The 27,012-nt window shown below is 39.5% G+C and overlaps 1 protein-coding gene and 1 long non-coding RNA gene across 2 annotated transcripts in view; one reads left to right on the top strand and one right to left on the bottom strand.

Moving 5' to 3' along the window:
• Positions 1-5,576, bottom strand: part of TMEM200A (transmembrane protein 200A) — a 52,178-nt gene extending 46,602 nt beyond the window's left edge. The window contains exon 1 of the mRNA XM_064413162.1: positions 5,075-5,576. The gene's annotated coding sequence lies outside the window, so the exon portion shown is untranslated. The remainder of the gene's footprint in view (positions 1-5,074) is intronic.
• Positions 5,577-19,719: 14,143 nt separating this feature from the next.
• Positions 19,720-25,737, top strand: LOC135298099 (uncharacterized). The gene is made up of 5 exons (XR_010360072.1): positions 19,720-20,629; positions 23,284-23,392; positions 23,573-23,686; positions 24,333-24,488; positions 25,580-25,737. It is a non-coding gene; the product is annotated as an uncharacterized LOC135298099 (long non-coding RNA).
• Positions 25,738-27,012: the final 1,275 nt, after the last annotated feature.

Raw genomic sequence — 27,012 nt, 5'->3', positions numbered from 1 at the left:
CCTCACACCTTATGCACCAAGTTTGTGTAGTACAAAATCAAGCAAAAGACAGCAGCTATTATGTACACCCTGTGTGATCCAAGGAAGAACCCCTGGGAAAGCTTGTTTGCTGCAGTAAAATGCTGCCCCAACACATAAGGCTGCTTCCATCCCTCTTTACAAAGGACTAAAGTTGCACATCTCACACGTTCATCGCATATGATGTGATATACCTTTGTTATTTTGAATTATCCAAAGGAAAGAAAACGCCAGGATTCTGAGCAACAATTTTACACCAGATGGATGGACAAATAGTGGAAAGTGATAAAATTAACTAGATACAATCACATTCTTCAACAATGTGCAACTGATTACAGATAAGCAGAGCAATTGATTCAGACACATTCAGATAGAGAATGTGAAAAAGACCCTGTATTACTGTTACCACTATGACACCAAATTCAACACACTAAGTGACATTTATAACAGGCTTCTAATTAATGTGCTTTTATGGTGGTTTAAATTGACAGAAAATTACTTTTGGAACTTCCCCCTTTTTAGAAAAAAGAAGTATGACTACTATTGAAAAGCTCTAAAAAAAACTTGGTTTGATATCATATTCATTCTCTGAAGTAATGCTATAGATTTATAGGTATCAAAGCACAAACCTCTACTACTCAAAGAATTTAGTGAAACTAACCAATTGTCAGAACTGGTACGCTATTAGTATCCAACTGTATCAATGCTTTGTCGAAAGTGTCTTTCCCATTTCACAGCCAGTATGAATGTAGCTTCAACTGACTCAAATTTCAGCACTTTTTACCAATGGGTTTTAAAACCACAACACTGGGATGCTCAGCCCAACTGTATCTGTGAAACATCAAGTAGAAAAAACAAATTCATACAAAAAGGAATTTTTCCTCTTTGCTTCTTTGTCTTTAAACTAGTTCCTATAAAAAATAACCTATGCTATATTTTACATCTCTTATTACTGAGTGTGTCTAAAGCATTCTCCATAAAGTGACAAGATTTTGTTTTTCCTGATTCAGTAAGAGCTTCATAATTCTCCTTAGTGAGAAAAAAATTAAAGGACAATTTAGAGAAATATCTCCTTTATTTCTACTTATTTCAACTGGAGGAAAATGGCCATACTTCCAATAGAAGGAACAGCTCCAGTGGTATATAAATGATAAGATGTTGATACAGACAGACAAGAGAGTAAAGCAAAAACCATTTACATTTCCCATAAGACCTTTCAGAATCTTTATACACAAAAAGATTGTTTATTGCTTTATTTTCCACCAAGTCTGTTTTTCCTGAAAATCTCTGCTGAATCAGCACATCTCACTTGCAATGCTGCTCAGATGCCTAGTTTTGGTTAGGTGGCTTTGCACCACCCTGTCACACTTTTTTAGGTACTGAAACATGCAGAAAACGGAATAATAACTTTCCCCAACTAGAAACACTAATGCATAGAGGAAATTACTGAGGATAAACATCCTTCTTTCTCAGGTCTTCTGGACATAGAATCATTTTAAAACCACCGCAAGCATGTTCTGGTCCTGCTGCAGATAAAAGGCTTCAAGTAGGTCTGTACTAGAGGTTATCCATCCCATTTGGCTAGCTGTGCAAAAAAAAGAAAAACTTGATTTTCAAAAGGCATCTATGAACCCCATAGTTTAAAATCACTCATCATATAAGAAAGTTCAGGAAGGAAAAATGTAATTTCATTTACACTAACAGATCAATATAATGTCAGTATTTCAGTACTAAGTTCTGTCATCAGGTCACTTGGGCTTTCTCTGGCAATACTGACCTATTTGAAGAGCAGCTACATATATATATATGCACCTCATAGTGAATTGTCTGATGTGGAAAGAGTTAATGATGAAATAGAGTAACATCTTGCTTCAGAGCTAGACTAAAGCCTCAGCAAAAGTTTAGAACAGTGCTTATTCTCACACTGCACAAACAGGGGACACTGAGGAGCTAGTAAAACCAGTGGGCAGAGCAACAGCAGTGTAAAACATCTGCTCAGTAGTTTAACTCAATTATCTTGTCAGCATTTCACCTTTTCATGCAATCAACAGTCCATTTAACCCACACAATCTCTGGGTAAATAGGTTCTTATGCTTTACCCAGTAAAGAAGAAAAGCAGAAAATTTTCCTTATAGTGTTTTTGTTGTACAACTAATGTTAACTAACTAAAACTAGAACACGAACTCAAGCACTACTTGCAATTTCCATTTACTTCTAGTATGCTTGGAGAACATATGCAACTTCTCTAAAATGTCACTCCTCCACTATTTAGAAGTTACTCAAAAGCAGTTAGAAGCACAGGAAGCAATACAAAGATGCTGCTGATAAATGGGCACCTGAGAATGGACCTCCCTAAATCCTAACAGTAAGGGATATCTTCCTGTATCCATCATAATACAGCATCAGAATTTTCAACAAGATTTCTGAGAATAGATTGGTCTTCTTAAAGGGTTTTACCATGGAACTGTAATACAAACAATAGAATTCTACATGGTTTTCAGCTGCCTTTCCGGAAGTGCTCTCCTTATACTCTGTTTACCAGTCTCATACAGAGGTCTGAAACACCTTAAGATGTCTAAACTGGCATAAGACATCTATGCCTTTATGTTTCACATCTTCCTAAATTACTCTCCTTTCTTGCAACTAGAAAATTATTTGCAACTGCCCCTTTGTTCCAGAATCATGAGATCAAACACAGATTACAAGTAACTGATCTATTTATAAAGCACAATGGCACCAAATCAAATTGAGGCATCATCACTAGCTAGGACACCAAGTTCCCTTTCTACTACAATCTCTACTACTATTACAGACAAGACTGAGGATTCTACTGTTAGTTTTTAAAAAATGGGTAACTATTCATGACAACAGGTTTCATACATTCTGTATCATAACTTTGTCTGGTTTCAGTAATTTTAGTGGAAGTTTTCACTGATTTTTCAGCATTTCAGATTTCTGGCTCCTAAAATCTACTGAACAAAAGACAAGAAGTAGCAGTCTCCTCCTGCTGTTGCATTGATGTACTTCACTCCTTAAGCAATTTTCCCTTTGTATTTTCCCCTGAGAGATGATAGCCAACAGAGAATATACAACCCACGAGATATGGCTGAGGTGAGCACCTGCACACAGCACAGGTATTTTGTTTGTAGATCCAGGGAAGCAGAGGCAGAACACACAGAGAGGGCTTGGTCCAGAGAAGGTCCAGCAGTGCAATTAAGACAATGAAGAGTTTCACTGAAGTTACCAGGACCTACTGCCATGTGCAATGAACTCAGACCTTGGGAAGTTGGAACTGCATACCTGCTTGAGAGTGAGCAAACTTTTCAGTCCTTTGTCAGAGCAGGGCTTGCTTAGTCCATACTTCACAGGATTAGATTCCAACAGCCCACTTTTTAAAATCTGATTACATAGCTTCAATAAAAATAAATTCCAGTGAGGTTATATTGAGCAAAACCATTTCTGTACATCAAATAACATAATTCTACTGTGCTGAAAGATTGCATCAGTAGTCAAATTTTCATTTGGATCATTGTTGCAATCCAACCAAGGAGTAACAAAAATGTTTCTATGCCAACAAAATATAAATTATATATGATTTTATTTCCCAAATTACTAGTTAAGTGCCTCATATCTTTATCCATGAGTGTGTTTTTCTATTTTCAGGACAAAACACCTAATTGCAACTCATGTTTTGAATTACTAAAAATTATCTTACAATTACCTTCTAACAAGTATTTAGCTAGAAGTACATTTCCTGGCAACAAAAGTACACTAAACCATTCCAAATTTGAATGACCCTTTAGCTTCATCATTAAGGAACTTCAGTTACATATAATGGAAATAGAATTTTCTGATTTAAATGTTGGGGGGTTTTTTCACACTTTTCACAAAGCAGCACCAAAACTACTAAAAGGAAGGAAAAAAAAAAAGCACTGCTTCTTCCTATCTGGACAGTGGGTTTCCATCACATGGACTGTACGCACCATCTACTCAGAGAAAAACAACAGAACAGTTGCTAGTGTATTGATCTAGCATCAAGCAAAGCCAGAGAAACCTTTGCTGACAGAATTTTATTGACCAATATAGTCTTCATGTCCTAAGAGCATTATGAAGTGCAAGTCCACTACATCGCTACAGGTTATTTTGTAGTTCACGTTACACAGAACGCTACACTAAAGGAATACTTTTGTCTGGGTGCTTTCACCTTCGAACAATAAAACCCGTATTATTGTTCATAACTACTGCATACAAAAGACTATTAAGTGTCAGGTAGATACAGCTACTGCAATTCCAGATCGGCACAACAGCTGCACACGTACTGAATTCAAGCGCAAACACTAACAATGTTTATGTTAGTAGGATATCAGGAGTATCTGCCGTGCACCCGAGCTGTTCGCAGTACTTTTGTTTCAAAGTCTGCCTCACCAGTAAGATTATGTCTACCCGGTGAGCGATTTATTTAGCACTGAGTTACATCCGCACGCAAGGGAATAAGGCAACCCCCTTGTCATCCCCATCTGTCTCTCATCCTTTCAGATAACCAGCACACCACCATTTTCCCCGCAAACAAAGGTTAAGGGAAGCCCAGCTCCCGTGAAAATAAAGGCAATGGGACAACTCGCCGGGTCGGGAGCGGCACGGGGGCGCAGCCCTGGGGCAGCCCCCGGCGGGCAGGGCCGAGCCGGGATCCCGACCGGCGGGGCAGGCGACGGCAGCACTGAAGTATTTCGGACCCAGCGCAGACAAAAGAGGGTGTGTAGCAGCTGCGCGGAGCGCGGCAGCCGCCGGCACGCCAGCCCGCTCCGTTCGGGAGGCAGAAAAGTCCATTTCTGGCAGGGAAAAACCCAAAACCCACCTACCCAGCCGCGGCGCTCCCTCCCTGCCCCTGCCCGCCGAGGGCAGGGGCGCGTCTCCCCGTGCCCCCAGCCACCGCCGGCAGGAACGCGCAGGGCGCAGCCCCTCCACGCCCGAGGAGAGGTGACGGCTGCGGGCGGGCTGAAGTTCGGGGCGAGGGTAGACCCCGACCAGACTCACCCCCACTCGCCTCGCCGCTTACCTGTGGGGAGGTGCGAGGTGCCCGCAGCCCTCCCGGCGCAGCGAGCAGCGGAGCTGCGCCGTGCCCGTTAGACACGGGGCTTCTCCGGTGAGGCGGCGGCTGGCTCAGGGAGTGACAGGGCGGCGGCTCCCCTCGCCCTTCCCCGGCACGGAGCTCGGCGAGAGGCGGGCGGGGGCAGGCATGGCGAGCAGGCAGGAGCGGGGCCGGGGCGGTCACTGCCGGCCGGAGGAGGACGCCCGCCGCCCGGGGGCTGCGCGCCCCCCCGCCGCCAGCGCAGGGCCAGCCGGAGGCGGCCTCCCCCTGCTCGCCCCGCGGCGACGGGCGGGTGCCATAGCAGCGCTCCGCGGGAGCCGCCGCGGGGGAACGGCCGCCAAGCAGCCGCCCAGGGGGGCGTGGGCGGGTGGCGGCTCCGCGGAGCAAAACTTTCCCGGCTCCTCAGCAGGGTGCCCGGGCGGCGCTCGCCCCCGGCGGCGCTGAGGGGGAGGTGGAAGGTGACGGACCCCGCTCTCACAGCCGGCCCGACCGCTCCGCTCAGCGCCGCCTGGGCTCGGCCCTCGCCGTCCGCCCGCCCGCAGCAAAGTTTCACTCCGGCCCCATCTCTATGGAAACGACCCCCTGCTTTCCCTCCGCTCCCCGCGGGACGAGGCGGAGGCGGGCAGCCCGCTCGCCAGTCGCGGCGATGGGAGGCAGCCGGGACCAGCCCAGCGGGGGCCAGGCAAGTCTGGCCGCAGGCAGCGCCCGGGACGGGACAGCAGCCGGGGAAAGGGGCGGACTGAGCCGCGGGACCGGGACGCCGCTCCTTCTCTACCTCCCGCCCCGGGGAAGTTTGCCGGCTCCCCGAGGGAGAGCGCGGGCAGCCGCGCCCCGCTCCCGCCGGGACCAGCGGCCGGAGCGCCTCCTCCGCGGGACCTCCCCGCGCTGCTGTGCCGGCAGCCCCGCCGGAGCGGCGGATTTGTAGCGGGCCCGGTTCCGCCCCGCCGCGCTCCGGGGCCGCGGCCGCGGGGGAGGAGTCACGGGCGGGGCGGCCGGGGGCGGCGGCGCGGGGTGCCGGTCACCGTGTCGTGGGCGTCCTTGGGGTGGGAATCCACCTTTCCCGGCGGGGTCGGGCTTTCCCGACGGCGCAGAGGGCAGCGGGGACCCTCCGGGTGTGTTACCGGGTGCTCGCCTTCCCTGACCCGTGTTAGCCGGACGGAAGCCGTGGGAGCCCAGAGTGATTCACCGCAATGTGGGGGCTCCTTACCTCGGATGCAATTACATTTTATGATTCAGCTTTTCATTTTTATGCTTATTTTGGGGAGTTTCTTTTGAGGCCGCCCGCCCACCCCTCGTGTCCAGCCAGGGACTGCAAAGGTGATCTACCTGGTGCTCGCACCTTCCAGTCGGGTGAGGTAATCCAGCAGATGCGCTTGGGAGAGGGAAGGAGTCCAGCCTGCATGGGAACTCCACATTTATAAGTTAAACATGTCCTTTGTGGGGGGAAGATAAAAACAACTCTGCACTTGGTTTGCATTGATAGCAGGTTTTATTTCATTTTTTAAAGTTGATTTGACTTAAGTGTTGCTGTTTCCTTTTATTAAATTTACCACAATTCTACATAACGCATCTCTCAAAAAAAGTAAAATACTGAACTTGGTATAATTATATCTGATTTTTTTCTCAGAATGTGATTTCCTCAAGACAGTGACTTAGGAACTACCATCCATCCTGCAATAATACTTCCAATCCAATAAGTGACTACAGTTGCTTTATGGCTGTACAGTGTGTTGTCTGTTCTCAGTGTATGCTTTATAAAGATTATAATCCTGGTGGCTGCAGTGGCTTCTGCGTTAAGTACATCCTCCATTATCACCTTTTTGTAGCAAGGAAACACACATGCCAGCAATTTCAGACTAGCAAAGAGAAGGGTACTATTCCTCAGAAGTTTAAAACTGCATTTTAGCTGTTTGGTATATTTTGTTCCAACAAGTGAAGAATCACTTTCAAGTGTCATATTTCTGTCTGTTCATTCAGTTATTGCTGGATCTGTAGTTTGTTTTTTGTGTGATGTAACATGTATTTCATGTCACCTACTGAGGTCTGCAGGCAGTTGTGTACTTCAGGGATGTCAAATTTTGAAAGATCCAGCTGTGTATCAGAGAAGCAATGGATGAAAGGATGATACATGCCCACCAAATCCCAAGTAGATATAATATCTCTACAAGTAAAAAACCAAAAATTTTCTTTAGAATTTGTGGAAAATGTCAATGTGAAATAGACAGGGAAACTTCACCAACTGTGCTGTCAGTAGATGATGAAATGTTGACCAGGGATGCGACATGAACTGCTGGTTTCACCACTGCTCTTGTACTGTCTCTGGAAAGGCTGGAGCTTTTAAATCTAAAAGGCAAAAAAATTGCTCAGTTCTTGCTACTGACCTTTCTTTTCCCTCCAACAGTGGACTTGGTAGAGTATCACTGTGCCCTTTTTCTTGTGGTTTAACTTCAGCTGGCAACTAAACACAACAACAGCCACTCACTTGCTCTTCCCTGAAGGGATGGCAGAGAGAATCAGAAGAGCAAAAGTGAGGAAACTCATGGGTTGAGATAAAGACATTTAATAGGTAAAGCAAAAGCCACCTATGCAAGCGAAGCAAAACAAGAAATTCATTTACCACTTCCCATGGGCAGGTGGGTGTTCAGCCATCTCCAGGAGAGCAGGGCTCCATCACATATAGCAGTGATTTGGAAAGACAAATGGCATCACTCCAAACATGCCCCTCTTCTTCTTTCCTCCAGCTCTATATGCTAAGCATGATTCCGTACACTGTGGAATGTCCATGTGATCAGTTGGGGTCAGCTACCCCAGCTATCCAGTCCCCTCCCAACTCCTTGTGCACCCCCAACCTCCCCACTGGTGGATTGGAGTGAGAAGCAGAAAAGGCCTTGGCTCTTAGGTAAGCACTGCCTGGCAGTCATTAATGCATCCCCATTTTATCAACAAAACAATTCCAAACAGCTAGTTTCATACTAGTTGCAATGAAGAAACCATCCTCATAAATCCTCAGATAATTTATCGATGGGCACTGTCTCAAACAGTGCACATCCTAAAAAAAAAACAACCCATGGCAAGTGACAGAATGTGGTTTTTGGGGACAGAATGATTAGGTTGAAGGACTAATTTCAGTGTTATTACTAGGTGATAAGCGTCTCTAGAGTAGACATCCCCTTGCATTTGCTGTACGAGCAAAACTCACAGACAGTGAACCACATTGTTGGGTTTTTACATGATCCATAAGTTATATGTGGAAAAATGTGATAATTTATATTCATGTGAGCAACGCGTTTTGTGGGAGATGCTGTGAATTACGGTACAAGAGCTGCCCACCCTAGTGACGGACATTTGGAAGATGTGTTTTGCAAGCGGACGAAGTTCAGATTTGCTACTTGCCTGTGTTGCCTGGTACCTTCCAAAATTCTGCCAGTGCATTCTTAAAGATGGGTAGTGTCTGCTTCTTCTCCTAAATACAACAATTTTATACTGACCTTAAAGCTGTTGATTTAAGGAATTTGCGCCAGATCTGCAGTAGAAGGGAAAGAAGAGAATAAGGCCCCAAGGCTCTCCAGATCTCAGTCATCTGCACATCTCTGGAGAGTCAAACAATGTTAAGACCAATATTTCAGGCATTAAATGTCAACACTGATACTGCTAACAGTCAGTAAAACAAACATTTTAGGACATTAATTATGAAAGTGGTTGCTTCTGAGATTATAGCAAGAACCAGTAATTTTAGCTTCATGAGTGCGATTCTCCCTTTGAAAGGCATGGGATATTTTTATTTGAAAGTTGGGATGTCAACAGTATTATACTAATTTCTCTTCCAACCTACACCTTTCAGTTCATGCTATGAAAACCCATTCATTTACTGTAATAAGCAAGGCAGTGGGTGGATTAAACTGTGTGTCTTCCATAAATGTAATCCAATTAAAGAGAAAGCTGGCATTCTTTTACCTTGGGACAGGACATTTTTCTAGGACCCAGGTCCATTTCTACTTCAAATTTTGCAAAGGAATTGTGACACTTGACTGTCTTGTGTAAGAATAAGGTAAATGTGAAATATCCTGAATTGGGAACATGAATGAAATTGAAGATTGAAAGGATCCCCACTAGAGGTAAAGAGCTGTGGTCAGATCCAGACCACTGTAGTGAGAATAAATGAAACCATAAGATTTTATTTTTGCTAAGACTTGCTGTGGATTGTACTGTGATACTGTTATTTTACATACCTTTTTTTTCCCGTATTATATATGAAAAGAAAGTCTACATCTGGTGTCTCTTAAATTTTTATTAAAACATAAAAGAAATCTTCATCATTTTTCTAATTATTTGTTTGTACACAATTTTTAATGTAATTTACAAGAATACAGTGTATACAAGCAGTGAATGAGTGACAGGAATTTATTTATGATAATAAATTATTTCTTAGTCAATAAATAATAAACAACTGCAAACACAGCTCTGCCTTAATGACTGATTTCTGCCTCTAAAAGTACAAAATCTAAGTTCTTTAATCTGTACATGAGAAAATGCTTCAGCAATCAAAGACTGAAATAGTTTCTTAAGTATTAAATATCAAGCCTGTTCCATGTACTCAGGACATACAAGCCAGTAACCAAAATTCAGTCATAAATGATCTGAATAATCCCACTGTCTTTCTTCAAACAAAAGCCACTTTTCCTCACCATGAGAAGTCTAGGAGAGGTGTCCTTACTGCTTTTTCTTATCCTAGGCTATACTGGCCATATACATGCTATATACTGTCTTATACATGCTATACCAACAGGTTAGCTCCTTGCCCCTTAGGCCAGTGTCTGTTACCTAACAACAAGATGGTTAACAGGTAATTAATTTTTTTTTCCCCTCTGGTGCCACTAGGCCTACCAGGAGTTCATCATCTATACTTGCAGTGCTACTTCAGTGGTGTCTGCGTAACACCAACGTGAAAGTCATTTTGTATTGTATTGCCTAGAAAAATCTTGAAAACAACTCAGCTGCTGCAATGCTGATGCCACTGATTTGCAAGCTGACCAGTTCCGTTCCTGGTACTTGTCTGTTACACACTGTCATAACTCAGCTGGAAGCTTTTCTGGGCAGATAGCATCTCCTCTGTTTGCAGCTGGATGCCACCGAGGGAAATCAGTGAGATCCTCTTCAGCAGAAGTATGGTGCAGATATTTGGTAACAGCAGGGAAAGCCAAGAAACACAGGGCCAAGAAAATGTCAGAATCATACAGAGAATCTTGGCATGTGTCACTATTTATCTTAACAATAGCTACACAGCATGCAATACTATGTAATTTGCCATTTATTGGCTTGAGCTTTACCTCAACCAGTTTCTGAAACTAGTGAGAATACAGACATAAATGTCTGCTTCCAAATGATTTGTGAGCTGTCAACAGCACTTAAAATGCTGATTTAACTTAATCCTTTCATACTTTCCAACAGTCTAACTTTTTAAAAAAGGATAGAAACTCAGCACTCCAAGTATGCTGAAAGCCTGTATCTATAAAAAACAAAGCTTTGGAAATCACACTGGTAATTTCTTTAAGTAGAAAGTCAAGTTTTTTTCCATGCTAGCATTGAGAGTATATATGCCTTTTTGTGTATAAAAAGAAATTTTCTGGAATATCTATTCTCTATTAACAGATGAAGTATTAAACAAGTGCTAGAATTGAGTGGGTTTTAATCTGTCTTGAAGTCGTTTAAGAAATCAGATTTTCTTAAACATGTTCCACTGTCATAACAAAAATTTATTTTGGCTTTATTTGAAATGTTCATCTGAAGAATGCATTATTATATTTTATCTCCTCTGGATATGTTAGAATGCACAGTGTTGGCGTCTAATAAAAATCACAGAAACAGAACCATTATTTATTATGCACATGTAAGTGAACAGGCTCTGAACTATAACAGAATAAAGGAAGTAAAATACCTGTGAAGTGGAACTCTAATGCATAGGATATGAGGAATTTTTTTTTTCCCACAAAAGGTGTTTCTTTTCAGTTTATTATTAAAGTCCATGTAACTTTAGATTGGCCTGTGTCTGGGAGACTTTCTCTAGCTGTCATCCTTAAACAGCAGCACTGTCTTGAAAGAAAGTTGAAAAGTAACATACAGTTTTTATGTCCATCATATCAGAAGCACTTGATAAATAACGTGCTAGTGGAATGGTTTTTTAAAGAAAAAATATACAGAAAATATAGTATTTTCTCAGATTACTGAATTGTTTGAAGCAAACACCTTTTCTTCCCTGCCTGTAAGATTTCCTGATTCTGAATAAAAAAACACAGTTCTGTTTGAGTTTCCAAGTCAAGGCAAGAAGGTGGGATGCTGGGACAGCCGGTAGAGTATTCCTTTATTGGCATAAGGATTTTCTCTGCATTTGAAGTGCCAGAAATAGTGCCAGCAAAATAGAAGATGTGTTACAGGATTGCCATCTTTTCATCATTTATTTCTGGGAAGATAACAAAAAGCAACATACTATGTGACTTAGCTTAATAATTTCATAAGAAGCTTCCCATGCAAGTGCTGTCATGAGCATCAGTCATACTATCTCCAGATAAAATTCCACTTAGAGGAACTTAGAAGCAAGTGAAGCATGAGAAAATTATTGTTGCTCTTCTGAATGAAAATCTAAGTAATGGAGAAAGTATAATTGCGTCACAATTTTGAATGGTGTCACTGAAGTATTTTATATGTCATATAGTAATTATTCGTGATCATTTCAGTTGTGGTGATAGTGAGTTCAGTTTTCATGCCATTCCATACCATCCCAAAATTTTTCTCACTATTGTTGTGGTGGAGAAAACTATGAAGCACTAGGAGAGGTGAATAGATGACTCATTTGAAAACATATATCCCTACCAAAATGCATCATTTAAGGGAAGTATCAATTATTCCTGTCACATACATCCATAAAGAAAAAGCCATATGCATGTAAATAAATTCAGTCTTATAATGTAAAATGTGTAAATAATTACCTACAGCTGCTGCCAGTGCGGTTCCTAAATATTATTGTTTCTAGACAAAATGGAAACTGGAAATGAACAACAGCTTGCTTTGTTAAGAAAGCATGAGGGTACTTTCTGTCGTGAGAGTCTTCCCATGTGATGCGATTATGCAAGTCTCCTGAAAAAATAAGTCCCATTGAGAGTCTAGACAGAAGTTGGCTTTTATTTTGAAAGTTTGAGAAGGTGCACAAAACTTAAACATCAGTTCTTCTTGGAAATGTACTGTAAAATTTCAGTCATCATTTCCAAGCTTTATGAAAACGAGATGGTAGTTTGTTGTTCTGATACTTTTTATGCTTTTTTCTAAGAGACAAATGATGGATAATTCTGCGACAAAGACAACCAAATATGGCAATTAAAGCAGACTATTAATGACGCCAGGAAATTAACATTTCCTGTGAGGATAATTATGAAAATTCTGTTTATGTCCAATTCAACATTTTGGTTCCAACAAAACACAAATCTAGAGTCTGTGTTACTTGATATTTCAAGGACTTTACCCTGGGTAAAAGATTAGTCTCTGTAATTGTTTTTTTCCTCACCAGTCCTTTTTAGCCACAACTTTTTTTTTTTTTTTTTTTTTTTTAATCTGGTGAAGATTTCAGCAGGGACAGACAGTTTACTGCTTAAATGCTCAGGGAGATCAGGGAGATTTTTGGAGAAGAAGGATTGGTCTGGTTCTGGTTTTTATTTTACATTTCAGTGGTGTTAGAAAGAAGCTAGAGTATGGACTCAGGGAGCAGTGTGGTCTGACTTAAACTGAGGAAAGAGAGTAAAACTAAAAGTAAATACAGTAGAATTAAGGGAATATCCAATTTTTGTTGACATGAATTCCTTTAAATTCAGTACCCAAAATATTTCTCTTGATGAAGTGTGGCTTGAGCCTCCTCAAGATGCAGACACCATAAAATAAACATTTCAAGACATACTTAATTTTAAACATGAATAAACATGTTTAAACAACTGAAAACCCCATGGGTTTGGGCAATGTTCTGAGTGTTCTGCTAAACTTACTCAGTGATGACTTGGGGTCTTTGTGCTATAAAAATAATAAGATTGGAGTCCTAATTCTTATTAGAGTTTTTCTAAAATATGAGTATTTGATGAAACTTACTGTTTTGTAGTTTTCAGAGTGCGGTTTATCCCAGCAATAAGGTCTTCAGATACTCTGCTTGTCCTCCGCAGGAGTTGTTCTGAAACAGTGGAGAAATGTTCTAAGCCCTGGAGGAAAGAAGACAGAGTGACTTCATGCCTTTTTGATTTGGGTCTGCATGACAGCTATTTCCATAGTCATATGCCCCATCAACAAATGCATGATAATCTGTTGCAATAACTTACATTTTTTTCTATCATCTTAGAAAATATTTTGGGTATTTTTTTCTGGCATGGAACTTGTGCTTATTATTGTGGATTATTAATATATACATACAAAAATATTATAATTACTGCTTGAAAAAATACATATTTCCCTGCTTCCTAGAAATATTGCACTGCATAGGGATTTAGGTGTTCCCATAAGAATCAAGCAAGATATATGGGAAGGAACATTGCTTTTAGAGTATTGTATGCTAAAGCAATCAAAATGAAAGATATGTTCCAGCTACAAAAAATGGAAAAAAAAAAAAACCCGAAAGAAATCCTTGACATTTTTAGCCCAGTTTAAAAGGGCATTCTGCTGTCTGTCATTTATGTAGACATGAGTTAGAAACCTGTAAACAACATTTTTATTTATGAACCAGTAACCCAGAATACAGCAGATTCTCAGCATAGTTTATGTCAGGAAATTGTCTTAGAAGAGACTGTGGAGGTAGCTACTGTGTTAAAATGTAAAAGCAAAAATTGGGGGATAGGGAAAACCTCAGTGAAAAAGATACAAGTGAAGGCTTTTATTTATGTTTTCAATGTTCTCTGTACTGCTTAAAGGATTCTAAATGACTGTAAGGGATGATTTAGATATGAACATGTAATCTGTTGCCTATTTCCAGTAAATTATTGACATAAAATGCTTAGGAGAACAAGAAAATTAACAGCGGAGCCATTCATTATTGTGTTAAATTTCCATTATTAATAATTCTATGACAATCATATCAATCTACCACTCAGCCTGTTTTATCACAATACTGTCTCAAATCTCATTTATGAATGGGTTATAACTGAATAGTTATTTGTGAAAATGAGATCTGTTTAAATGGTAATTAACACAGGACTTTGAGAAAGGGAAGTCTGTTACTCATTATTTCCATACATCTCCCAGGATTTATTATATCAAAAACCTAAGTACAGCACTATTTTCTTCAGAGAACTAGTGATACCTTCACTGAAGTGCAAGAGATGGAAAGGGATCATGTCAAAGCATATTAACCTGATAACAGAAGAGCTTAGATTTTAGGATGTTTTGAAGATATTTTTAAGCAATTTTCCAACTGTATTTAAATTAAAGGAGATACTCTGGAACAAAAAGCTCTACTTGACTACCTGAGCATATTGCTAATTGTTTCAGCACATCTGCTGATGAGCACATAGCAAGCTGGCAGAAGCCTCTGTTAATGAAATTTTCCAAAATATCAATTCATTTTTTGTGTTGAAATGAAGCACATGAAATTTTGTCAGTCTAGTTTGTTTATTTTACTGTCTCTTCTGAAAATATCTTTTTTCTTCACAGCTTGACCAAAGCTGGATAATGTCTTCCTCAGGAGAGCAGTTCTGGTACAGTTATTTATACATAAGTAGACAGTTTGTTATGTACCCATCTGCTCTCAAAATGTCATTGACTTTAATGTGAAATTAGTGACCTGGATATGGCAGAGGAAGGTACTGCCTAATTCTTACTACCATTTTATCCTTTAATGAAAGCCGTCATGTAGATGACAGGGTAATGATGTTAACCTTGGTCTTCCAGTTATATTCCAATGTGACTATTTACCTTTTTTTTGTTTTAAGTAAATTTCCCTCTACAGTTTCCAATTGTCACAGCACTCCTGTTCTCACCAGAGCTATTAGATAGCAGGTCTGTACGCTGACTGACTGAAACATAAGAGCTTCCATTTTTCATTTAGTCATCAGCTCTGTTTCTACTCTACTGTTTATTTACCATGGGACCTGAAGCATCTTAATATTCCCATAGAGGGAATCTTAAATCCATATTTTTAGGGGGAAAATTACTTCTGATTTATAATACATTTAGAAGTTTATTTTACTTGAACTTTAACCAGTTTAATTCAGTTAAAATGCTGTGATTTATCTGTGAGGTTGATGCCTTTAAAAGCATTTGACAAAGTGCAATTAATGCCAGGCATGCTGACCAGGCAGGTCTCATATTTTTTCCTACTACAGTGTTTTTCCCTCTGGAGTCAGGGATTGTCATGGATGGAAGAACATGATAGAGTATGATTTCATGAGCAGGCTTTCGTATTTATTGCCAGAGCCTTTGTTTCCCTACCTTAGCATATGCAGACTCATGACAGAGGAAAGCTTCAAGGACCATGAAGCTGGCTCAGGACCATGTGCAGTAATGAACTTTCATTACCAACGTGTGGGAGTTTGTAAGTCCAAGTGTAAGTTCTTTACACATAGTATTAATTAGAGGGGTTTGGGTTGAAAATTAGCTTTCTGGAATAAAAATAATGAATTTCCCAGGCAACAGAAGTTTGATGTGCCATGACCCTCAGCCTTATGCTCTCACACCCGTGCCATTCTGATTTAACCCTGCTCTTATAGCACCTTTCTGACAAAAAAAAAAAAAAAAAAAAAAAAAAGTAGATAAAATGTCATAACTATTCTTTAAAGGTGGCTTTTTCAGGTCATGATGAGTCAAAAGGGGATGTTAGAAATACTGGCAAAGTACCTGCCTTTGGTCTTGTGATAATGCCTATGAAGTCTACAGATACGTGAATTCTGGAAATAGGAAAGCCTTGCAGTGAGAAACATTCAGAAACACTTATAAAACACCGGACTCCATTCAAATGGCTCTAGTTTTTTGACCTGTTGAGAAATCTGGAGTCTTATCTCCATAACATGAAAGTAAGTTGCCAAGAATCCAGTCTCAGGTCACATGTGCATAGAGAAGCTGTTGTAAGGCAAGGTAGGACATAAGTTTAAACTTCATTTGCTGTTTTGCATAATCTCCACATAGATAATTAGTTTGTATTTAGGTCCTTTATAGCATTCAGCTTAGTCCTCTTCTAAAGGAAGCATATTCTGACTTCACTGGAGTGTGTCAACATGCAGATCTACTGCAAAATATTGATTGCAATGTCCCTTGGTGATTCTATCACTTCTTGACCTTGTGCCATGTTTGATCTCAGTGGTGCTCAGGGACAGGACAGGAGGCAATGGGCACAAAGATCGACCCAGTAGAGTCCCTCTGGCCATCAGGAAACACTGTTTTACTGTGAGTACTGGCACAGGTTGCCCAGGGAGGTTGTGGAGTCTTTGTAGAAGCTCAAAAGCCATTGCCTTGGGCAAATGGCTTCAGATAGCCCTGCTTGAGCAAGGAGCAAATGATCTCTGGAGGTAATTTCAAACCTCAACTATTCTGTGATTCTACAGCTATAGAAAAGTCATTTTCTATGACTTTTAGAAAATTTAAGTTTACTCATTCCAGACAGATTTATCAGATGAGGGAGGATGTAATTAAATTTTGTCCACATTACATAATAAGTTTGATGCTTTTCTAGTCTTAGATATTAACACCTTTATCTCAAGTTAGCAAGCCAGGGTTTATCCTTTGCAATAACCACAAAAAATAGTAATGGTAAATTGAATTTAATCTTGATCTGTTCTCAAACACATTTTTATATCAATTGAAGTTAATTGCATTTTCTCAGCATGGATCCATCATGTTCCCTAAGTGAATTTATCAATATATAATGCAATTACAACAATACAGCTGCAGCCACCTTATTAATACACCCATTTGCCTTTCCACTGGGTTGTAAACTTAAATATCATACTCCTATTATCTCTGTCCTTATTGTCTTCTCTGGTTCTTTCAAAACCCAAACACCACTTTCACTACAGTAGTACCACTGTGTGGTAGCCAGGCTTATTGAAATACTGTTCAATGCCTTCCACACCACTGATGATCTTGCAGAAACTTCAGGAAAATTCTACATTCCTTTAAATCCACCTTTCAAAGATTTAAATGCAGCACACAATCCCAACAGCTTTGCATATAACAACAGAGTACCTTACCCATGATCAAGGACCTTTATTCATGAAAGCAATTCCCTTGACTTCAGAAATATTACTGGAATTGGGTCATGTTGCCAGGATCCCAAAGACGTGTTTGAAGTACACACCAAATATTAACATGTGTTTGTACGGTTAAATGGCTCATTGATTTTCTACTCTGTTCATTGTTTTCTGAGATACACCTGATAGTTTCCTCATCTGAATGTCTGCATTCATTACTCTGTTTTTCCTAATCTTCAGGACTTTTAAATTACAGATTGATTCAAATCAAGCCTGCAATACTTTACCTGTAATTGAATATCTTGTAAAATCAAATCTCACTTCAAATACTCTTGTTCAGTGATTGTTTTTCATTGGTGTCAAAATAATGTAAATAATTCAAACAAGGATTTGTCTGTCATTCACATTCTGAGTTTGACTGCTTTCCAATGAAATTCAAAGTTTCACGCATTTAACCATAAAACAGAATAATAAATTTTTCAGCTTTCAATATTTGGAAGCAGACTGTTCCTGATTTCCAGATTGTTTGTATTTTAAAGCTCAGTGATTGTATGTAGAATTATTTGAAAAACCTTAAGCTTATAGGCCAAAAAGAGAAGTTATTCCCAAAGAAGGGAATAACTTAATTTTATTTGTGGCTATTTTCCAGTGGTAATCAATGATGTATATTCCAAATAACAGGGTGATAAATGGGCAAAGGCAACAGGAAAATTAAGAGCACAAAAATAAGTTTATCATTTCCTAGCAGATGTTTACTGAAAGAAAAAAAATCTGCTTTTCTTCAAATGGATGACATTTTTCAGAACTACAGGTTCAGAACCTGTGTGAATGTCTTTAATGTTGCTTAATCCAAATTGTTTATACAGCTTTAGAGCTGCTCCTTTCGTAAGCCTTTTGCAGGGTGGGGTTTATCTGCTTTCACAACAGCTGATAGAGGAATCTTGTTTCCCTTCTCCAAAGCCAAAGATCCAGCTTATGGCTTGTGAGATGCAGAAGGCAAGGCTGTATCTAGGTCCTAATGACTTTGAAGAAACTCAAAGAAACTGAAGAAACTTCATGCTTCATGCAGCAGCACAAGCAGCAGCAGCAGCAGCAAGATTTTCATGCTCTTCAGTGAGATTATCATGGCTTGAAATTTTTACAGCTGGTCCTCTAGCCCAAATTCAGAAAAAGAAAAGTTGAAGAGAATATCAATTTTCCTCAAGAAAATTAATTTGAACAAATAAATAGAGGTTTATATTTTACACACTAATATGTACAGTTTCTAAAAATAGATAAATATATTTAAGTGGTTTATTTTATCTTTGTTCTACTGGAACAATGATCTTAGTAATAAGAATAAGAAATAATGATTTTAATAATAAGAAATAATGATTTTAGTTAGTTGGCTGTGTTATGCTTAATTTAAGTTAGAGTTTTTCTAAATACACTTTTTTTCTGTTATTCCTTTTCACTAAAATATATGCAAGCACTATAAAAATGCAAAATCTGTTCCATTTAATCATGAACAGCAACATCTCCAGTGTATCTCCAACATATTATATGTAATTTCAGAGATGTAGGTCTTCTGCTTGCCAGTCTAAAAGCATGCTTCAGTCCAGATGGACCACAACTGTAATTCCATTGGGCATGATGCTGGGATTCTAAATCACAAGTGCCCAGCTCAAGCAGTTTGTGGATGGCAACCAATCCTTTTGATAAAATACCAGAACTGGGATTTAGCTCAGGACTGTGTCACTATCTGTCATCCACCAGTCTTGTCCCTTCCCTAGGAGAAAATAAATTGTCAAAGGCACAATAAACAGCCTTAAACTACACTGCAAAGGTACTTTGGAGAAGCTGGTAAGAGCAGATCCTCAACTTAGCAGGGCAAGGAGTAGTCCTGAAGGTTGGGATATAAAGTAACCAATCCCACAGTCATTAATGAGGGGAAATTAGACAAAGAAAATGTTTACTGACTAAGTACTGCCTGGCTGGCTTGACCATGAGCTCACAGCAGCAGCAGCACCACAGTCATATGTTAAGCATAAGTGGCTGAGAGAGCGTTGCAGAACTGAGATTATTGGATAATTGTGGTGATCTGTATCAGGAAAGAGCTTCCTTACTGAATATTTTAGTAAATCATTGTTTTATTCTGTAAATGTAAAATCATTCTGATTTTATGAACGTTGACTGTAAGGTGTGTACAGAGGTGAGAAGGATCAATTGGTTCATCTCAATCCTTGAAGCTGAGATGACTGAATTATTTCAGTCTGATTAAAAATGTATTTTGATATTAATTTTCCCTGCTGAGCATGTTTTAAGCCATTTTTTTTCCTCTAAAAAGAAGGGAAAAAAGATGTCATTTACAATCTAACCATGAAATCAGAGAGAATCTTGCAGATTCTCTCTGATTTCATGGTTAGATTGTAAATGCAGAATCAGAGAAAATCTTGGGAAAGATCCATTTTCAGTCTCATACAAAACAACCAGGAGACTGGTTTTGAGTCCACAGCATCATTATAGCTTGGAAAATGGTCAGTCACAGGGGCAACCTTCTTTCTCTGCTTACTTTGTTCTCCCATTTGGCACCACACTGTTTGCCCTATACCAATTGGTTCTGGAGAGTACAGGCAGTGCTCATACCGTGGTTATACCTCTGCAATGTTTTACTAAATTTCTCCCTTGCTTAGGACAAACTCAAAATACTTCTAATACCTTTTAACAGCTGGATATTACATTTTTTTCTTGTTTGCATTTCAAAGCTGGAATTCATAGTTAATCTCTTGTAGACTTGACTAAAAGCAATGGTTGAACTCTTTTTAGGAATTTTTTCCTGTTTTATTCTAGATTTTTTACCACACCGTAATATATGCACGTCATTTATCAGATACACAGCATAGCCTTAAATTAATACATGTTCTGAAATAATTGCTTATTATAAAAAGTTCATTTTATTAATATTGGCTTCCTAATAGGCTATTATTCTTTATGTTTTTACATCCAGCTTGGCCAAAAAAAATCTAAAACATACAGGGAATATGAGAGAGATTTTTCAGAAGATTGCTAGCTATGCTGCCACCTAGTGAATCTGTACCATCTCTCACAATACTTTTGTTCACTACGAGATTTAGCTCCTTTTTCTTAAAGGCAGAAAAATCTTTTTTTTTTTTTACAAAAAGAACATTTTCAATAAAATAACAGGCTAGAACTGTATAAAAATGCATTACAGTTTTGTTTAAAATTTGTTTTGACTATAGTTAATCATTAAATACTTTTTTCCTGTAGGATTGTCCTACAGAAATGAAAAAATCATAATCATAAGGCCATTGTACCTGTAAGTATCTATTTCTAATCTTTGTGTTTTCTCTAATGGTTAAAACATCACCATTTTACCAGCCATCCTGGCTTTGTTCCTTCTCAAATAAAATCAAGGCACTTGCCATTTTCCTTCATCAACATGGGTGCTTCGGTAGCTGCAAGACTGAATCCATGTTTGCCAAACTGCTTATCTAAAAATCACCTGCCCAAAAAGAATATCACTCCCTGTTTGCAAATACTCTTCTAAGGAAGAAAGACTGCTTAGATTTCATCGAAGAAAATCACAAACTCAGTGGGCTTGACTTTTATTTTTTTTTGTCTGTTGTGCATGTTAGTTCAGGAAAATGTTGAGTAAAATGATTATTTCTGTAAAACTACAATAGATGATCCACAAATAAATCAATTCTTGCTAACAGTAGTTAGCATTTTGTAAGAAAAACCATGACATAAACTTTGTCATCTAACATTTAGTCTTTTCATATAAGTGAATGATCATATAATGTTTGTGCAATCTTAATGCGCTATTCTAATCCTAGAAATATGTCCTGAAAATCCTCATTCTATACACTTACTATCCCTATAATATATAAAAATAAGCTTAGAAAAATAAAGATGGCTGATTCTAGCACTGTACAATATATATTTCTTGCAGGGTAAATTTTCTTGTTTGCAGCCTGCAATTAAGATTGCCTCTTGTTTGTTCTTTTTCTCCATAAAATTTTGTTCTACTTTCTCAAAGGGGAGTCTGCTCTGGCTGCTGAAGCTGGAGGTGATGTGTCCTGAGCTTCACATCAGGCTGTTCTGCCTGAAGTGAGGGTAGTCCCACCACCCTCAGGTTAAAGATGGTCTAAATCCAAGTAATCTTTTCCCTAGATGAGTCATTGTGCACTGTCAGTCTGTGGTTTTCATTCACTAAAGGAATGAAAATAATTAGAATAATTAAGGGATAGGCTAAGCAGATTTAGAATGCTGGGAGTTTTAACATTTTAGAATGCTAGGAGGTCAATCCAAATTTGGATATCATCAATTCATTTCATAATCCTTTACTGTATGGAGGATTTAAGTATATATAATACTTCTGTAGCTCCCCAGAGCTTTAAGTTTCATTAAAGTGTGCATCAGTACAGACACATCTGTGGCTTACAATAAAACCATCTCATATTGGAGATAAATTTGTCATCTATAATTATTTAAGGCTGGTTTTAAACACGTCTACAGTAAGTTAGCATTTAGGAACCAGGGAGTGTAAGCCAGAATGAGGTTTAACAGTCTGAATCTTGAGTAAGATTGGAGTTCATGTGAAATTTAGACTGAGAGGAGCTGAACCCATACTTTTCAACCCTAGTGTTTTATTTCCCAAGTAAGTTATCTTCATACTAATGTACGTGCTTCTATACAGCCAGAGAAATTTGTTTAGTCTAAGGACTGCAGTATATGAGGGCTCCAACTCTAAGTGCTTAACACTTTCTCTAAGGACAGATTTTAGGTTAACAGACTATTTTGAGTGTTGAAGTTTCTGGAACATTTGTCTGGCAGCAGTCATAGCAGGAATCAACCTAAATGGTCAGCCTTGCTTTGGATTGGTCTTTGCAGTTGTGCAGCTCAGTGAAAAGTGTCCTCAGCTGCAAAAGCACGTGTTCACAGCTACCAAATCCAGCAGCCTGACAGCAGCAGGGCTGCTACAGCTCCATGTCCCCAGGGCTGACCAGTAGCACATGTCTCAGTAGTGACAGGAGTACATGTGACCCAGTAGGTGAGCACACACATTCACAACACAGATACACACACACACACACTGCCAGCCACACACAGCAACACAGAATCCTGTTCCCCTCTCTGGCTCATCTCTAAGTAGTTCTCCTGGTGGGAAATGTGTATGTATATCTGCAGTGGGAATCCCTCAGGTTGCTGGACTTAAACACATTCCACCCAGTACACAGCCTTGGATTCTGAGTCTCCCCAGCTGCTGGCACCTGGGATCCACTTAAACAAACACCCCCACAGCCTGCAGCACACACACCATCACATACAAACCCACACAGTTATTTTTCATCTTGTCCTCATTAAAAACTGTCTGTGGTATTAAAAAATATTGAAGAAAGCTCTTGTGAGCAAAGGCTGCTCTCTTCCATTCAAGATAGCTAAAAATAGAAATAGGAGAATGAAGAATTGTTGTGTAGTTTGTCAAACACCTGGGAACCTTCAATACATAATGCTCTTCTAGTTTTAGCTCTTCTAGATCTGCCAATTCCCAGTAGGCAATTATCTACTTTTATTTCTGGTAAATCAGTACACAATGCAGGATGTAATACTAAATGCAAAATTATGTGACATCCTGTGAACCAAAGACATGGTTTATAATAATTTCATACAGTATGACATTCACCTTACAGAGAGAGACTTTATAACTACTTTTTTTTTTCTTTTGAAAAGCTACTAATTAGCAGCAGTAGCCAAGCAAGATACACAACATTCACCAATATCTCAGTTGGCTATTATTTACTTCATAATGCATCCATGATAATGTTATTAGCAGTAATGTCTTACACAGATATTATCCCTGAGAGGCAGTTCTGCAGGTGCTTATCTCCTAAGGATAGTTTGCACTTGGCCACATTACTACTGTTTCCCTGAAATACAATGTTATATATATTGATTTTGTTCTAACAGTATCCAGCCACACTGCTGCATACAGCTGGTGTCATTTCTAGCCTTCCAAAAATAGGATCGAGAGCACTTCCAGAATCAACAACATTTGGGCGACATTTGGCAGGAACAGGTGATTCTTGTGTCTGTGGGATGTCTAAGTCTTTTCTGGGTGAGATGTTTGGATTGACAGTGGTAAATTTTCAGTGAGGATTGGATGTAGATTCTTGTGCAGTACAGTGATATGCTTGCCACCCTGAAGTTTCCAGTCCTATAATTACCAAATGGTTGAATTTGGGTGATACTTCTGCAGATTCCTTTAAAGAAATGGAAAGATAAGATGGTCAATCATGTGAGACCACAGAACCAGCCCGACCTCACAGAGCCAGTTCTACACTGAAAATTCACAGACGACACTGGAGGTCAGGTAAACTGCGGCAGAAAGAAGGCTACTGCTTTGCAAGTGAATCCAAGCAATATTACTATTACTACTAATGTGCCAGGGTGCCTAAAAGCTGCCTTTGCCAGGACTGCCTGGTAATGCTACTGGTAATGCCCAATACTACTATTCTGACAGGAAAAGATGGACAAGGTCTTTGTGCCATACTGCTCAGGGAGGTGTTATTGCAAGTTTTCTCCTGATTACACTTGAGAAATGGAAAGACATGGCACAAGTCAATGTTGGTGCAGCAGCTCAGAATGTGGCATTATCTAAGTGAAAAATCTGAGTAGGAGGATCCGTGGTTACCAAAACTTACATGAGTAAGAGATGTTCAGTGCCACATCAGATGAAGCCGCATAAGGCAGGGGAGCAGTTTCACAGGAAAAGGATGGGGAAGCATTATATGCTTTCCAGAATGTTTTCAGACGATTCACACTTTCCACAACATCACATTTCTTCATTCCTTAGTTGTGAACTTTTCTGTCCAGTCTCCTTGAACATTGTGGACTGCCAGCAACATGGTCCTGATGCTCTTCTCTATGCTATCTTTTGCTCTAAAGCAAAAAAAACCCCACAAACTAAACATTACTAAATATTCCTCTTTCTGCACTCTGCTCCTGTTATTTGCCAGATGCTGAATGCCCAATAAGAGTTGTTATCATCACAAAAGACAGGCAGTAAGTGGGAGGCAGAAGCATTTGGCAGCCACAGTTTATACGTTTTGTGAGAAGAGACATCACTGATGAACAAAGGCCTATTTCAAAAGTTCTAAATGGAGCATAGTAAGGTAGGCACTGACATAATTTACTAAAATGCTCCCATTTTGCATTCTTCATGTTTGAAAGGCCAGAACTGCCAATTCTGAAATGAAAAATGTAGTGATTCTGATGCTGGAACTACAACAGAGTTCTTTCACGTGCAAAAGTTGCATTTTGTACCCCCTGCAGACATGTACAATGTTTACATAGACATGAACAGTTACACCAACTTTTGAAATTAGAAGGTGTGGTGATCTGTCATCTTTTCAGTGCCTTGTTATTTGTGCATGCTTAGGCACTCAATAAGCAAAACAGCAGCTGGAATGGCTGGGTTTTGCATGAGAGAAACCCCCACAGACACACACATACAGAAAGCCATCCAGTTGTCCTACTGAAACACAAAACTTGTGTGCTATGAAACCCAAAGGGCCCCTCACCACATGACTCCACTGAGCTTTACAAGGTACTCTATAAATTTCTATGCACTTTTAAAAGAGCGTGGATCAAGTGTTTGTATTTTTCTAAATATAATAATGATCATAATTTAAAGTCTGCACTGTACACAGGGCAGACAAGAAAAAGAGGCCACTCTTGTGAATGCAGAGCAACCATACATCCAGATCCCCATAAGCAAGACTTAGTGCAGAACACAAAGGAAATAGATTCTGTCTAGTAGCCTGGTTTGCTACAGAAAATCTTTAAATGTGTGGGCATGAATGATCCCTCTATGACAAAAGCAATATTCTAGGTAAGAGTGAAAAAGACTCAATGTCTATTGAGAAAGTTAAACAAAATATTTATAACAAACCCCAGATTTGACCAGATTCCCATCCCAAAATAGAATTATCACCCAGAAATCTGACAGATGAAGAAGTCTTGTCTGTATTTTTCTTAGAGAGCTCTGTATGGCAAGGAGACTGGTTTTTAGGTGACTGTTACCAGGCTCCATTCTGATCCTGGGCTCATCTCCATACTGCAGTATCTCAGTACCCTTTTCCAAACCACAGGTAGGAGTGTCACACAAATAAATCCTTTTCCAGCCCCACATAATAATAAACAAAGGGCTAGGTCCTACTTTGTCTCTTTTTGTTCTTGGGACGCTGTGCTAAATTTTTTCCAGTGGTTCCACATTGCAGGGCAGGCATGACTTTGCAAGGCAAATACTGTTTTGAGAGCTTTGTAAAGACCATTGCTATGAAGATTTTTCAAAGAACAAATCCTCACCTCTTCCCAAAAAACAAGAGTGCAAGTGGCTTATTGCTCTGTGTAAAACACATTTTGAAGGTGAGCAGCCTGGCTGACTGGAAGGTGTCCCTGCAAATGTCAGGGGCTTGAACCTAGATGATCTTTAAGGTCTCTTTCAACCCAAATCATTCCAAATTACAGTGTTTTTAGCTGCAGAGAAAACTTTCCATCAGGACATGGTATCTAGTTGGGCCCAGAAGTGTAGAGGGTGCAGGAATGAACTACCCACCTGGTCATGTCAGGGTGCCAGCCTGCCAAAACAGCGGGCAATGCAAACGTGTGTATGAGCTTAATGCGCTGTGCCGTTTGCGTTCAAAAACACAGCTCACAAAGTTCTGTACTTTCTCACCAGGTGATCAGAAGCAGGTCATGCACATGAGCACAGACAGCACTCTGTGCAAGCAAGGAGATTTCCAGATCCATTTAAACGGATCTAATCTCAGACTATCAGTCCTCCCTTCCCTGCACCAGTGTTACCAGCTCATCTTGTCATATCCATTGGTAAACTTGATTGTACACAATGAGATTAAAAGTACACATCACTAACTTCTGCTCTGCCAATTTAACTTTGTGGGTTGAAACACATTAAAACTATGAAAACTGATTTTAAAAAAAGAAAAGCAAACAAATCCTTAGACTCTAATGATCTTTCCTCATTTATTTTTCGAAAACAGTTATTAAAGCTATAAAGTTAAATAGCAGAAATTGCTTCCATGATGCAAGACTGGTGAGTATCTGTGTTGCTTAATATTTTGTAATCATTTTTGAGAATTGGAACAAGAGTTTGGTAATAAATGTAGACAGCAAAACCTGATCATAAAGCTTAGAAAATTAGAGGTAAATTCAGAAACCTCTTTGTAATCAAGTGATGCAAAAGTGACATAGTTATGGTTGACACCAGCAAAATAAAGGGTTTTACAAAGATAAAGGAAAGAAGGTAGGTGCTTTTCATATACCTACCCTTTAAGTAGGTAAAAATCAGCTGTGTTTGAATTTAAAGAGTACACTACATGCAAACTGAAATGTCAACACTTAAAACAACTTATCATCTGATTATTTTCCCTTTAAATGTAGTATTTAGTTCCAAAGGAATTCTAAATTAATATGTTTTAAGAAGCAGTTTAGGCATTTTATAACTTTTAAGGCGTTTTGTTATTGAGACAGAAAAGACTGGTCTTAAATACCAAGACTACCGCCCTGTCAAATTTCAGATCATCTTATTTTAATATCTTCTTTGTGAGCACTATAACAAGCCTCTAGGGAAATTATTTTGCCTCAAGCTTTTGGTCTCCAAAACCCATTTGTACA

This window comes from Passer domesticus, chromosome 3 (assembly GCF_036417665.1).
Source record: "Passer domesticus isolate bPasDom1 chromosome 3, bPasDom1.hap1, whole genome shotgun sequence".
Lineage (NCBI taxonomy): Eukaryota > Metazoa > Chordata > Aves > Passeriformes > Passeridae > Passer > Passer domesticus.
The sequence above is the reverse complement of the archived record's forward strand: the minus strand, read 5'-3'. Positions and strand labels throughout refer to the sequence as shown.